Source organism: Leiobunum rupestre, chromosome 1 (genome assembly GCF_980474605.1).
Source record: "Leiobunum rupestre chromosome 1, qqLeiRupe1.1.hap1, whole genome shotgun sequence".
Lineage (NCBI taxonomy): Eukaryota > Metazoa > Arthropoda > Arachnida > Opiliones > Sclerosomatidae > Leiobunum > Leiobunum rupestre.
In genome coordinates, this window is record NC_143384.1 from 80964626 (window position 1) to 80978986 (window position 14361).

Consider the following 14361-nt stretch of genomic DNA (forward strand, 5'->3'; position numbering starts at 1 on the left):
GAAAAATACATATGAATACGGTAAAAGCAGATGAAAACGAAGACAGTTCAAAATTAAAAATACAGTTACAAAAAGATGTGCAAGTAAGAATACCTCAAGCATCGCCCCTAGCGTCTGTTCTGGAATTTCGAGAAAATGATTTTGTCGACAGTGATTATCTTTCTAATTATCCTCTCTCGAATCACGCCAAAACTATTTCTTTAACTTACGCAACAAATTTTATAGAAGTACGAATTAAAAAAGCGTTAGTTGTGAATAAATATCAACAAAAATATTTACCACGACAAATTCCCGTGGAAGAAATACAATCACAACCCAGGAGAAAAAAAACAGAAAATTAACAAGAAACCGAAACTAAAACCAGAAGTGAAACAAGAGGAAAAACCAAAACTTGAACCAAAAAGAAATTTAGAAGAAAAGTCAAATTTGAAACCAGAAGAAAATCTAAACAACATTTTACCAACAGAACCTTTAATTCCAAATATTAATGGAGACGTCAACCAACCAAAAGTTTTAAATCCTTCCGAAGAAAATAGATTACCAAGTTCTCTCCCAATACCCATTAATCTACCATCTCAGCCTGTTATTAAACAAATACAATGGAATAATTACGGAAATGTGTTTGAGGCAGGCAGATATGAGGGAGAAAGACAATATAATAATGAAATTCAACCGTTCACATTACACTTAATTATACGTGATTTATTAGAACGATGTAAACCAAGACAGTTTGATGGATTAAAAACAGCGATATCTTCCGATGATGAAGATAATTTATATTTTAATTTAGAAATACCGGTAGGGATGGAAATTAAATTTCAAAATCCATTAGCAGACCTTTTTAAAATTCCACCAGACACTTATTTTACGGGTAATCAAAAATTTGGACCGTTAAATAATTTAAATAATATTACTTTTAATTCGCGTAACAATTTTATCGACATACGTATTGAGACTACAAAAATACCGCAATTTGAGCAGGAAGATTGGGCTTTTTACTCCGTATCAATTATCCAACCTTTTTTATTTGAAGGTCAGAGAGATGATTTTGGAAATATTATCCCATTATCTTTGCATAGGCAATTAAAAAACGAGATTCAACAAGCTACTAACTACCCCCCTTTGAATCGGTACGAAATTAGTTACGCAATAGAAGAAATAAATCGAGGTCATTACTTAAGAATTTCATTCCCTAAAGATCTACAAATTGCCTTCACTGGGAGATTAGCAAGTATTTTTAATATAAACGCGCCAGAATTTCAAAATGGTGTAATTAGCAGTAAAAATCCTTTAAAAGTGTATGAGGAAAAATTTATGTCAGATGAGGAATCTGTTATAGATTTTAGGTACAATAAAAATTTTCCAATTGAAGCTCCTAACTGGGAAAATGACAGTTATACGTTTGAACGTAACTATTACGAGTCTGATAAGGATTTAAGCGGGAATTTTATACCGTTATCTCTTCATTTCAAAATTTTAAATGAACTTCAAAAATATTTTGATTCGCATATCTCACTTAAGGCTGGATTTTTTATTTTCAAAGAAAATGGAAATTATTATTTTCAAATTGAGTTAATGAGTGGGTTGGAAATTAAAATATTTGGACCTCTAGCAGACCTCTTACAAATTGAGTACAAAGTAGATTATATCTCCTCAGTTTATAAAAGCAAAGCATTAGACCCACTTCAAATTAGATTAGAATTAGATAATACGGCTAATTTTATAATTTTTCGAAACGATTTAAACAGAGTTGAGAATAGTCGACGACAAAAACGTGATATTGATTTCAACAATTACGAACATGGTAAGAATAATAAACTAAATATTGTAGACAAATTCCATTGTCGAATTCCAACTGGTGTTTACCACACTATTGATGATATTTTATTAGCGATGAAACAATCATTGCCACATCAGAGTTGGGCTAAATTCGAGTTTAATTTTAATTCAGATTCGACAGTTTCAGTTAAAGGTTTGGGTGGAAACAGTTTTTTAACCTTTCCAATAGATAACCCCAAACTTGGGCAAATGTTAGGTTTTTCAAACAATCAAATTGAAAGACCTCTTTTTAACGAAATAGGTATGTACCCCGCAGATCTCAACCACGGAATATCTGGAATTTTTGTCTATACAAATATTATACAACCTATAACTACAGGTCACACTAATACACCCCTACTGAGAATTATCAAATTAAACGAAAATAAAAATCGAGCACAGGTTGAAAGATTTCATTTTTTAGACTATTTTCCAGTTCTCTACGATCAAATACAAACTATAGAAATTTCTTTAAGGTCGGATTACGGTGAACTCCTGCCATATAAAACAGGCAAGACTATTATTAAACTAATATTTAAAAGACTGGATGCTTAGTCTAAAGTACACTTAAAACAAGCTCATCATGGAAAGATATTATCATCATTATGTTCAAACAGGACGCGGATATAACGTCTTTCGAGGAAGCCAATATCAGACTGGTCGTGGATTTGGCTCAATTTTTAAAAGTTTAGCAAGATTCGTAACACCTCTTTTTCGACCCGTAGCTAAATCACTCGGTATTCAAGGGTTGGTTATGGGGAAGAGAATTATGGACGATGTTGTTGCGGGTCAAAATTTTAAGGAGTCGTTAAAAAAAATAGTAAAATTGCTGGAACAAATCTTTTAAATAGTCTCGGTGATACCATATTAAATACACAGAAAGGCTCTGGAGCTCGGAGAGTAAAGAAGCGCAAATCAAAGAAAACGCAAGAGAACAAAAACCGATTTTCTTGACTAAAGCATTATGCCTCAATTTGAATCTATGTGTTCAGAGTTAGAACTTTTTAACGAACCCCTGATTAATGGTAATATTGAGGGAAATAAATTTGTAGACTATTTCCCTATAGCTCCCTTGTCTAATGCTACACAGATGGATTTTTCTATCCCGGGGGAGATTATTATATTGACATGACAAACTTGATGCTTAAAATTCGAATTCGGGTTAAAAAAGAACAAAACGGTGTTTTAATAGATATTCCAGCAGTCGAAAAAAAAGTATCACTATGTAATCTTCCATTGCATTCTATTTTTAGCCAAATAGACGTGTTTATGAATGAGACTTTAGTACAATCTAGCAACAACTGCTACCCATATTTAGCATATTTAGCAACAGTTTTAAATTTTGATAAGGGAGCCAAACAATCTTACAAAACCGCCGAGGGTTATTATGAAGACGGGTTTTGCGACCCAACGCTAGCGTTTAACGATGTTCATAAGGATAAAAAAACAATGGAATTTTAAAAAGAAGTAAAGATATTGCTGGATCGAAACTTTGCGAATATATGGGAAGACTTCATGTAGATTCTTGTAAAATAGACAAATTTCTTTTAAACAAAGTGAATTTAAGAATTCGACTCTTGAAAAATTCCGATGAATTTATAATTATTTCACAAGAAGATGTTAATATCAAATATAGATTATGTGTCGAAGAAGCGGTTCTTACTGCTAAACATATTCTCGTAAATCCAGATCTCCTGCTGGCACATAATGCTATATTGCACAAACAGAGAGCTTTGTACGATCTAACACAAACTGTTGTTAAAACTCTGACAATCTCAGCAGGCGCTAGCGATTTCGTGAAGTCAAATATTTTTTTAGGTAAAATTCCAAATCGTGTAATAATCGGAATGGTAAATAATTCTACTTACAATGGATCTAGTCGAGAAAATCCCTTTCAATTTAACCATAATAATCTCTCGTTCTTACAACTTTCATTAGACGACCAGAATATACCAGAAACTGCTCTAACTCCAGATTTTAATAAAAATCTCTACACTAGGTCATATTATTCACTATTCTCGGCAATGGATTTAATTGGAAATAACTCTGGTAATTGTATTGATTACGAAAATTATAAAAACGGTAATACATTATTCGCGTTTGATTTAACTTACGATTCCTCGGCAAACTCTAACAATCTCTCAATTCAACGAAATGGTAGTTTACGGATGGTAATGAAGTTTTCTTCCCCCTTAACTAATATTCAAAACATAATTATTATTGGAGAATACGAAAACCGATTTGTCATTAACCAAGAGCGTCAAGTTACGTATATTACGGAATAAAATCAATCAACGAGGGCAAAGATTGGTTAGTTGTTTCGCGGAATCGTAGTGGTAAAGATGTCTCGAACTCACAGTCTCTCACCTAAACAAGAAGTAACGGTGCTATGTTATGTAAATCCATCCATCAAAATTTACCAACTAGACACTTGCGCCGAATTTGAACTGAATTTGGAAGCCTGGCAATCTCTATTCACATTCGAAAAGGAAATAACTGATTTTTTTGAAGACCAAGTTGCTAGTTTTCACACCTGGCTTCCTCTTGAAGGTTCAAAGATAAAAATCGACTGTTTCAAGGGACAAAAGGAAAAACTCGTGGATGTACGCGCTTGTGCCAGAGGAAAAAACCATTTGTATCATCTTTTTTATTCAACAAATTATGGTTTTAATCTCAACCAAGCAGGGTGGAAAAGATTAAAACATTGTAAACATACAATTGATCAGGAGATTAATTTAATTTTGTCGGCAAAAAATATTATGCGTGACATAATTGTACATGAGCTCACGGATAAAATGTTTGAAATTACCGAAAATTGTGAGAATCCGCATTGTAAATCTTCGATTGCTCACGATGTCTCTTGTAAACTAGGATTTAGCACATATTGTTGTAAGATTCCAAAAGGAATTTGGTCTTGATCCCTTAATAGTAGAAAGTCAATTATATTTTGATATTGTTCAAAATGTGTCAAACTTAAAATGTGATTTAATTTATTAAAATAAAAACTTTTACTATAGTTTGTTTTTATTATTTCTATTCACACATTTAAAGATGGTGTTGTCAAAAACAGACAAACAATTAAGTAAAGTTTATTACGATGTTGAAAGCCCATACAGTTATTCTGACAGTGTTACTTTAAGAAAAAAATTTCCCAAAATTTCGGAAAAAGAAATAAAAAATTTTCTCAGTAAACAACCAACTTACACACAACACAGAGCTAGGAGGTTAAATTTTAAACGTACCAAATTATATGTAACGACTATTGATGAGACATTTATGGCCGATTTATTAGACCTCCCTATTTTACAAACTTTTAATAAAAATTACCGTTATACGTTATTAGTTCAGGATATCTTAAGCAAATTCGTTTTTATTCTGCCAATTAAAAATAAAACCTCGAGCGAGATTGTGAAGGCCTTTAGAGATATTTTCAAAAAACGGGTACCCCTTAATTTATGTACCGACGCAGGGTCAGAATTTCGAAACGCCCCATTTCGCGCTCTCTTAAAGCGTTATAACATCCACCATTACCTCACGTACTCTGAGAAAAAGACTTCTATGGTTGAGAGACTCGTTCGCACGGTAAAATCTAAAATTTTTAAAATAATTACCAAGACCGGCGATTTACACTATCTTAATAAACTACCATTAATTGCAAAATCTTATAACGCTCGAAAACATTCAACAACGGGAATCGCCCCTAAAGATGTCAATAAAAACAATGAATCGGCAATTTGGGAAAAAAACTATGGCAACCTTAGTATGATTGGAAAGCCAAATTTAAAAATTGGGGATAAAGTTCGATTAGCCGTTGCAAAAGCAACATTTGATAAAGCATACACGAGAACGTTTACAGCCGAAATATTTGAAATTCATAGAGTAATTACGAGAGATCCCTGTATGTATATTGTGAAAGATTTCACCGGCAATATAATTAAAGGAGCTTTTTACGCTCAAGAAATAGTTAAAATTCAAGTGTAGAGCGCTAAAGTCTTTATTCAACATTTTGTTAACCATGGGTCAAGTACACATTCTCCTGGGTCTCGCGATTGTAATATTTGGCGTGAGTGCAACAATAGTAACATCCGCGATGAAATTTAAAAAAAGAAGTCCCGAATACAGCTTAGATATTGGAGTTTGTGACAAAGCCTACGATCTAGGAAGAGACACGTACCTCGTAAAATGTAACGAGACTTTCGACGTGCGACATTTTAAAAAAGAAGACGGGAGTTTGAAACCATCTATCAGGGGAATCAACTTAACAAAAGATCAATATGAGAAATTATGCATTTTGACAGTGACGTGAAAGATGAACACTAATCAAATCCAATCTATACTTAAGTGTGACCCCCGCTCGAGAGATAAATTTATCGGAGTGTTTCCCGCTAATAGATTACCAAAAGTTCCAATTAAAAAAAAATCATATTGTTTCGTAATCAACACCGATCCTGATACGCTTCCAGGGTCTCATTGGACGGCTGTTTACAAATCGGGCGACACTCTGGACTTTTTTTGTTCTCTAGGAAGATCACATCGTGACTATGGATTTTTGCTAGAACGATATAGCAAGCGTATTCGACACAATACTCATAAATTTCAATCAAATAAAAGCCAAAACTGCGGACCACATATAATTTATTTTATAACCTCGAGATGTTTGGGGATTTCTTACAGTAAAATAATTAACGAATTGTATAATTTCGATTTAAAAAGAAATGATAGTTTAGCGTTGTTGAATATATGTATTCATTTGATGAAAGAGTGGAAACGAAATAAATCAATTTGTTTAAAATAAAAAAAATGTTTATTTATTTCACACATAATTATTTTTACACATTTTTATTATTCTTGGCAACGAGAAGGAGGGCGGGTCTGTCTTTTGGGCCTTGGCGATTTTTTGGGGGATGGTAATTTTAATTTTTTTTGCGGAGATATTGGAACGCCACCAACAGCACCCTCCTCCAAAGACAGCTCTCGAACCCAATCATCTTCCTTGCTTAATTGACTTCCAATATCGGTATTTTCTAAGTATTCTTCAAATATTTCATTTTCTCGATTTAATCGTTTATGCATTCTATCATCAGTAATTGTCTTTTGTTGCTTAACAATCGGCGTAGATGCTTTCCGTTTCCAAGATTCTACATTTTTTAAGAGACTCGGGAATTTTCTACTCTGCTCGTTTTCTCTCTCGCTGAGATAGTTTTTCATTTTGCGTGTCATAGTATTTAAACGCAGCTCTGCAGCGTCGCCAGCGTTAACTACCTCGGGCGTTTTGAAGGGTGAATAAATTTGCGAGGTGAACGGGGAATTTAATGAGCCAACAGGTACGGGTGCTTGAAAGTTTGTAATTTAAACCTTAGGTACCGGAATCGCTTTTCTCATTTCCCGGGCCTCGCTCAGTATTTTTAGAAATTCTCGTAATTTAGAGCGGCTGTTTAAATTAGAAGTTAATATATTTTGCATCTTATTATCTAATAAGTTATAATACGTTTCCTGGGGAGAAACAAGCTGTTTATTTTCTTGAGATATTTGTCCGACACTCGATGCGGGAACTAAAATCATTTTTTTCATTTTATCTTTTATTGAATAAATTGGCAATTAAAGGAACAATAGAGCCTAATAATGCCGGTATGAAGAATCCCGTACCTTTCTGAATTATTAGAGCACGCTTTTTTTTGCGAAATTTTCGGACTGGCTAAGAACCGTATTGCTTTTTTTTATTTAGAAAGTTGTTTTTTTTGGCTTTAGATAATATAATTCCACCCCCTTTCAAGTTTTTGCAAACAGTCTGTAAGGCTTTTAATTGCGTTGGAGAACTGTTAGCTAATAAATTTTTACGTATCCCTCCTTTAGATTTATACAATAAATTTAAATATGGATAGTGTGTTTTAAACCTGTCAGACGGATTTGCAATAGGAGTCGTTTTTTTACGTACTGTCTTTTTTGGTGCCATTTTCTTTAATGAACTTGATAATAATATAGTAAATTATTTATTATTGGAAAAAACTACCATTTGTGGTCCAATTTGATTAAATGTGTACGATCTTAATCGTAAGCTATCTGGAGTTGTGACAGATGTGTCTATAAATAGTGAATTGTAAGGTTCTCTAGTAGCCATATCGTAGGCCATTTTAATTATTTTTGTATTATTTGGAGATATTTGATTGGCCAGATATTGGATTTGACTTAGATCTCGAGGAGATTTAAACAGATTTAGATATGACATATTAAGAGAGATTAAACGAGATTGTTTGCCTCGAGGAAATAGGGTTTGTGAGATTAATACGACTGAAATTTCATAATGATGACTGTCTACGGTAACCAATTTAGCAATTTGATCATTTTTGTAAAGTTCTTCTGCTAAGTCGTCAATAATAAGTAAGGAATTTCTATTTGATTCCCAGAACTCGCTGTCCATTGGAGGAAGTCCTTGAATAAACTCTATATCGGTTAAAAACTGAGATAAATCATGGTAACCTGATTGCCAAACCGAATAACAATAAATAATTTTAATAGGAGGTTTATCGATTAATTCATTCCTCCATCTAATTAGTGAGTTCGTCCATGATGATTTGCCCGACATAGTAGGGCCTGACACCATCATTCGAAACGGTGAAAGAAATTTTATATAAGACATTACTGTTTAAACAAAGACAACATACTACGTATTTTGTTAGTACATTGACTGTTTTATAGAATATATGAAAAAATAAACAAACACATTTTTAAATTTAAAAAATTATTTTATTAAAGAATAATATTTCTTATCAAAAACATTCCTTCACCAGTTATATAAACTTCATAATAACATACAAAAATAACATTTTTGAATAAAAAAAATAAATCATAATATCACTTTCACCAAAAAAATTATTAATTCCCGTTTTTTAGTAAAAATTCAATTTTGGAAGTTAAAAGTTTAAATCTTAGGTTATTTAAAAATAAAGTATTTACTCGATTTTTGGAAGAGATTTCATTTACGATAACTATGTTGTTAAATGACACCTGTTTTGCAAGTTTTTTTGTTACATGTTTTTTAGATTTATAATTAAAAGACAACTTTATTTTACAATTCATCATTTTCACATTCTAAATAGCCGTAGGGTACACTAGAAATATTCTCTTGTAGCACACGTTTACAAAAAGTCTTTTTGAAAGTTTTACTTAAGTTGCCAACACGTAAAAGCATTTTGTACTTATCTTTTATTACGTTAAAGGGAATTTTCACCTTAAACTCGGTATTTGGCACAAAAATCATTTGTTTAAAAGAATCGAAATGTATGATTTCTGAATTTTCCCTGGTAAGAGTTATTCCTTTAAGTTTTATAATTGTCTGATTATTTTCAAGTTTATAGCTGTAGCTTTTTGGTCCAGTTGATAAGAATTTTGTGATATATGAATTCGGAGTCTCGCACGTAAGTTCACCTAAATTACCACCGAGGGGGGTAGCCACTCGTTTGGTTTATGTGTAAATTTTACTCCGTCAGTGTCATAATAAATTACACGCTTTCCCAACTTATTAATTAACTTATGCAGATGAATACGACCGTAACTGGTGACAAACGAAGCAACAATAACATTACCTTTTGAAAATGTTGGGGCTAGCTCACTTTTTTTTTATAGCATACCATGGCAACATCGTTGTTGATTAAATGAAAGTCTGTTAATTTATTCGTTGTGTCTGCTATAATCTCGGTTAATTGGGAGTATCGATGTATAATTTTAGTTGATGATTTATCCATTCTTAACGCCATTCTACCATATAACGAATTTTGCGCCAATTTCGCGGAAGTTCTTAAGGATGGGTTATCAACAATTTCCTCAGGCTCTAACCTTACTCCATCAGCTTCGTATATCGCGTCTAAATACTCTTTTTGCTCTTGATATGTTTTAATATTGGGTGGAAATCCTGAATTTTTAACTTTTGCTCTAAAAAAAATGTCAATATATGGTTTGAAAAAATTTGTTGTAATATTGTAATGGTACACTTCGAAAATTTCTAACAGTTTGTAGTTACACTCTTTTATTGAGTAGTAGATTTATTACACAACTTCCGCATAAAGGATAATAAAGTTTTTTATTAAATCGGTATGGAAGAACGGGTAAGTAGAGGTTTCTGGGGGGGGAGGATTCGACAACTAATTATTCCAAAATAGACGTCTGGTGCATAATCAAAGTTGTGTGTGATAACTTTAACATTTTTACAACCGTATTCCATTTTGTGTAAGCAATACGCATACAGACTACAAAAGTCAAAATATCGGATTTGTTCTCCAAGTAAGGGCTCTATTTCATGGTACAGCTTAATTGTTTCTACACGACCACCCACTAGCGAATCTCTAGGGTTAATTTTAGGAATAATTTTAATTGTATTAAAAAATGCTTTCGCCTCGGCATTCTTTCTCAACAGTTCTAATATCTCACATTCAAAAATTTGAATATATGTGTGGTTTGGTAAATTTTGTTCAATAAATTCTTTTCGGTCTAATTCTCTTTCTCTAATTTCTTTGAATGTTCTTCCAATAACTGAATTAAAGCTCGAGCCAGAAAAATGTTTTGGACAACCGTACCAGAAATCACCCATTACATCAATTACTATGGGTGGATTTTCACAGTAGCCATCTACAAAATACGGACCTACAGACTGTTCTCCCCCTGAACTTCTGACAGTTTGCAAAATTAAATTATTTTCCTTCTCATACCAAGATAAATATTTTAATGCAATCTCGCTTTGATTCTGTCTACTTGCCAAACCGATAGCCGGTATAGTACATAGTGTATATGGTTCTAAAAACTTGTCGATAAATACATTATTAAGTGCCCCGGAAAGAGAAATACCCCCATAATTACTGATATCAATTTCAATTAGTTCTTTATATAAGATGCGAAATTTCTGCATAGCTAAGCGTAATAAATTACAATCTAAAAGACAATAAGCTCTGGATTCTGATTTAATACAATAGACCGGTTCGAGCTGTTTGTGTGAATACCAATTTTTAAATTCTCGGTATTCAAATTCTTTCATTTTATTGGGCTCAAAGTATTTTTCGTCCGGAATTTTACCTGAATAGTTCAAAGTGTCTTTCGTCCAAAAAATATAGGGAAAATATCCTTTAGATTGAGGCAAAGAAAACATTTTAGGAAAATGTCTTAATGGAGCACTAACATAATTCAAAGAATCTACAAAACGAATGTCTACCCCTTTAATATAAATAGTAAGTATCTTGGCTCCATCGTAAATAACCTCGGGAATGACACGATTAATTAATTTAGAAATAATAAACATTCCGTCGAAAGATCTTAGATTATGGGCCATTACGATGAGGTTGGTAAATTTCGGCCTAATTGTTTTTCTCTTCCGTTTCCCATCCGTAAGTAAAATAGTTTCATGTTGAAACAAAAAATTGAGGAAGTTATTTACACAATATTGTCCTTCAAAAACCGTGGTTTCCACAGGCTGATTTAAAATTTCGCTTTGGGCCACTAGCAGAACAGGTTTATGTATATTATTCTCGATTATAGTCTCAATATCGAAATATACATAGGATCTTGGATTCTTTTTAAATGTCGACTGTTTAACATAATGCTGGTTTGGAGGATGATCAATTTTACAAGAGTTGCAAGCTGTTTCACATTTGTGAGTTATTGAAGTTTCAAATTGAACACAGCATTTTTCACATCTGTGGAAAAGCTTGCAAGTTTCATTTTTAAGGTGAAAACTGTAACATTCCCCTTGTTTTAAATATCTATTGCAAAGTTTACAACGAATTAAAGGAATTTCTAAAATTTCGTGAAAATCTCGACCTAAACACCTTTTACATTTTATATTTGAAGCAGGAAAACAGTGGTGCTTGTTTCTATGTGTGGTTGAATAAAAAAAATTTTCACAGTCTAAGCACGAAGCTACCCCACCCCAAATGGAATGTAGATTTTTAGCTAAATGAACGTGCGTGCCAATTTTTACAAGTAGAATTTTGTTCTCTGCAGGGGGAAAACCCTTGAAATAAATTTGAAAATTTTCCGTGGCGTTAAATATTATTATCTGATACTTTGGGGCTAAATATGATTGAAATTTGGCTATATCACCAATTTCTACAGCTCCTTGAGCAATTCCTACATCATCGTGCAATTTCTTAGCGGCTTTAGTTTGCAATTTACTACGAAAGTATGTTAAGGTTCGATATTCTTTAAGAACGGTTGTTAACGAAAGTTTTTTCTTTTTGTACTCGGCAATTTCACAGAGTTTTATTCCGACCACAAGAGCTCTCGCCACGCACAAATTGTCTACGTTGTTGATATAGTAAAAATTGGTTTTAGTTTTCAAAAAAGCATCAAGATCGATAATATCTCTGTTTTTTAGAGCTAAAAATTTTTTTCCCATTTTCTGTGGGGATTTCAAGAGAATTATACTGAATTTAATTTCTCCCTCTAGTAAGAAATCTTTTTTCGATTGAGCAACGCGAGCTATATGGTTAAATATTCGAGAAACAGTTAACTGATCAATTTTAATAAATTTAATGTTAATTGGATGTTCTAAATTTTCCGATTGAATTGCAAATCTGAGGAAATCGAAACCGGGTGCTTCTTGTCTTACGTATTTGATAATTTTGGACAGAATCTTTTCAAATACTGTAAAAAATAAATGTGTGGGGATTTCGTTTAAGTCTATTAGTTCTAGATCAATATCCAATTGTTTACATTTCCACTTTTTTGAATTTCTAGGGCTTAATTTTTTAATTTTATAGAACTTTTTATAATTAAAACTGTTTAACGATGAAAAGTCTAATTCACTGTCCGAATAGTAATCATTGGAGTCTTCCATATTCTAATTTAGTTTCCAGGTCTAAAATATTATTCTAATTACTATTAAGAATAATTAATTAATAAGTTTAACTTGCCTTCGTGGGTGGAACAACAATTTTTCCTTCCGTCTGCTCAATTAATTTTTTCAGCCTGTTTGTTGAGTTTATGATTCGAATAACATCCATGGATAGGGTGTTAGCTAAGAATTTCACCCTTTTATAATCACCCTTCCAGAGTTCATCTTGGGGAAGATGTTTGATGTTTTTATATGAATATATCTGAATATCTAGATATACCCCCTTGTCGCTCGCTTTTTTTATCGGAGTTTTAGTTTCGTAAGACACTCCACCTTTCTTGACTTTCACTGATTGTTCGATTCCAACTTCTTCGATGTTTGACATTCTACGGACCTCTTGAATATAGTCCCCATCCGATTCGTCCGACTCTAATAACATCTCCTCTTCGGGCCTATCAAAAACTGAAACTACCTGACTCGCGGAGATTTGAATATTACTTGTGGAAGCCATTTTAGCCTGTTATGATTCAATAGTAAAATTTTGCCCTTTTATACCAAATGTATTTTTCATTAATTTTTTTTCAAAATATAAAACCTTGAATATTAAAGTGATTAATACTACAAGGATAGAACCTAGTTATAATTTATCAGTATGTAAACGGTATTTAAAATTGTTTGTGAATAACAATTTAAATATGTAGACATGTATAAAAATATAAAATTATTAATTAATATTTTTTGCTTTAAAAATCGATTATAGATGTAAGAATTTTGTTAATTACAGGGTTAGATGTTTTAAAATTCTATGGGAAGAAATATATTTCTGCGAGGTATAAAATTTAAACGAAGGGATAAAATTATTTTTCTGCAGGGTGTATTTGATAAAAAATTGTCTTTTGACTTGATTTTAAAACAGGTTAAAATCAGGATGTAAAAATTAAATATTCTGAAATTTTTCTTATAAAAAGACTGTCTTTCACCGTGTTCCTTTTATAAACCATGGGCTCTCGCGACGTTTTGACTTTTTCTGGTAAGATTTCTCATCCTCTCGCTATTAACCCTTTTTCACTAAAATATTTAGCTTTACGTAAAGTTAGGAATTATAACCTTTTTAAAATTAACGATATTTCAATTAGAGTTGAAAATTACTGTATGAGAACTGTCTTTCTTGAGTGTAAAGCATTAATAGAACCCTTTAAAAAAATAGTTTTTGCCTGTCCCTTTATAAAAAATTCTTTCAAATTATCGCCAGCTGTTTTCGCTTCGATTTTTTCTAGAAGAATCATTAACAATTCTTGTCTATTTGACGTTCATTCTATTAATTTTGTCTGTCCCCACGAGGCTTCTGAGTTTGACGGCTTATTGTTCCACACTCAATCCACTCTTGAAGGCTGGTTTTCTTACGAAATTTTACGCTTAATTGGAAAACATATGCGCCTATATCAAAATTTAAATAAGATCCCATGGTTTCGCCAACACAAAAATCGTAGGAGCCTTCAACGTGACCTTTTGTTACTGTTTCAATTACAAGAAGTTTCCTTTTTTCGAAAAAAACAATTATCAATTACAACTGACTTTCGCCTAACGAGATATACCATCCGTTTGGAGATAGGAATGATAGTTTTATTTTTTATTAATGATTTGGATAAACAGGAAGTTAAAATAGTTACAACTTTAGAGTAAGGAATACTTAATTTAAAAAATAATTACAATAATTAAAATAA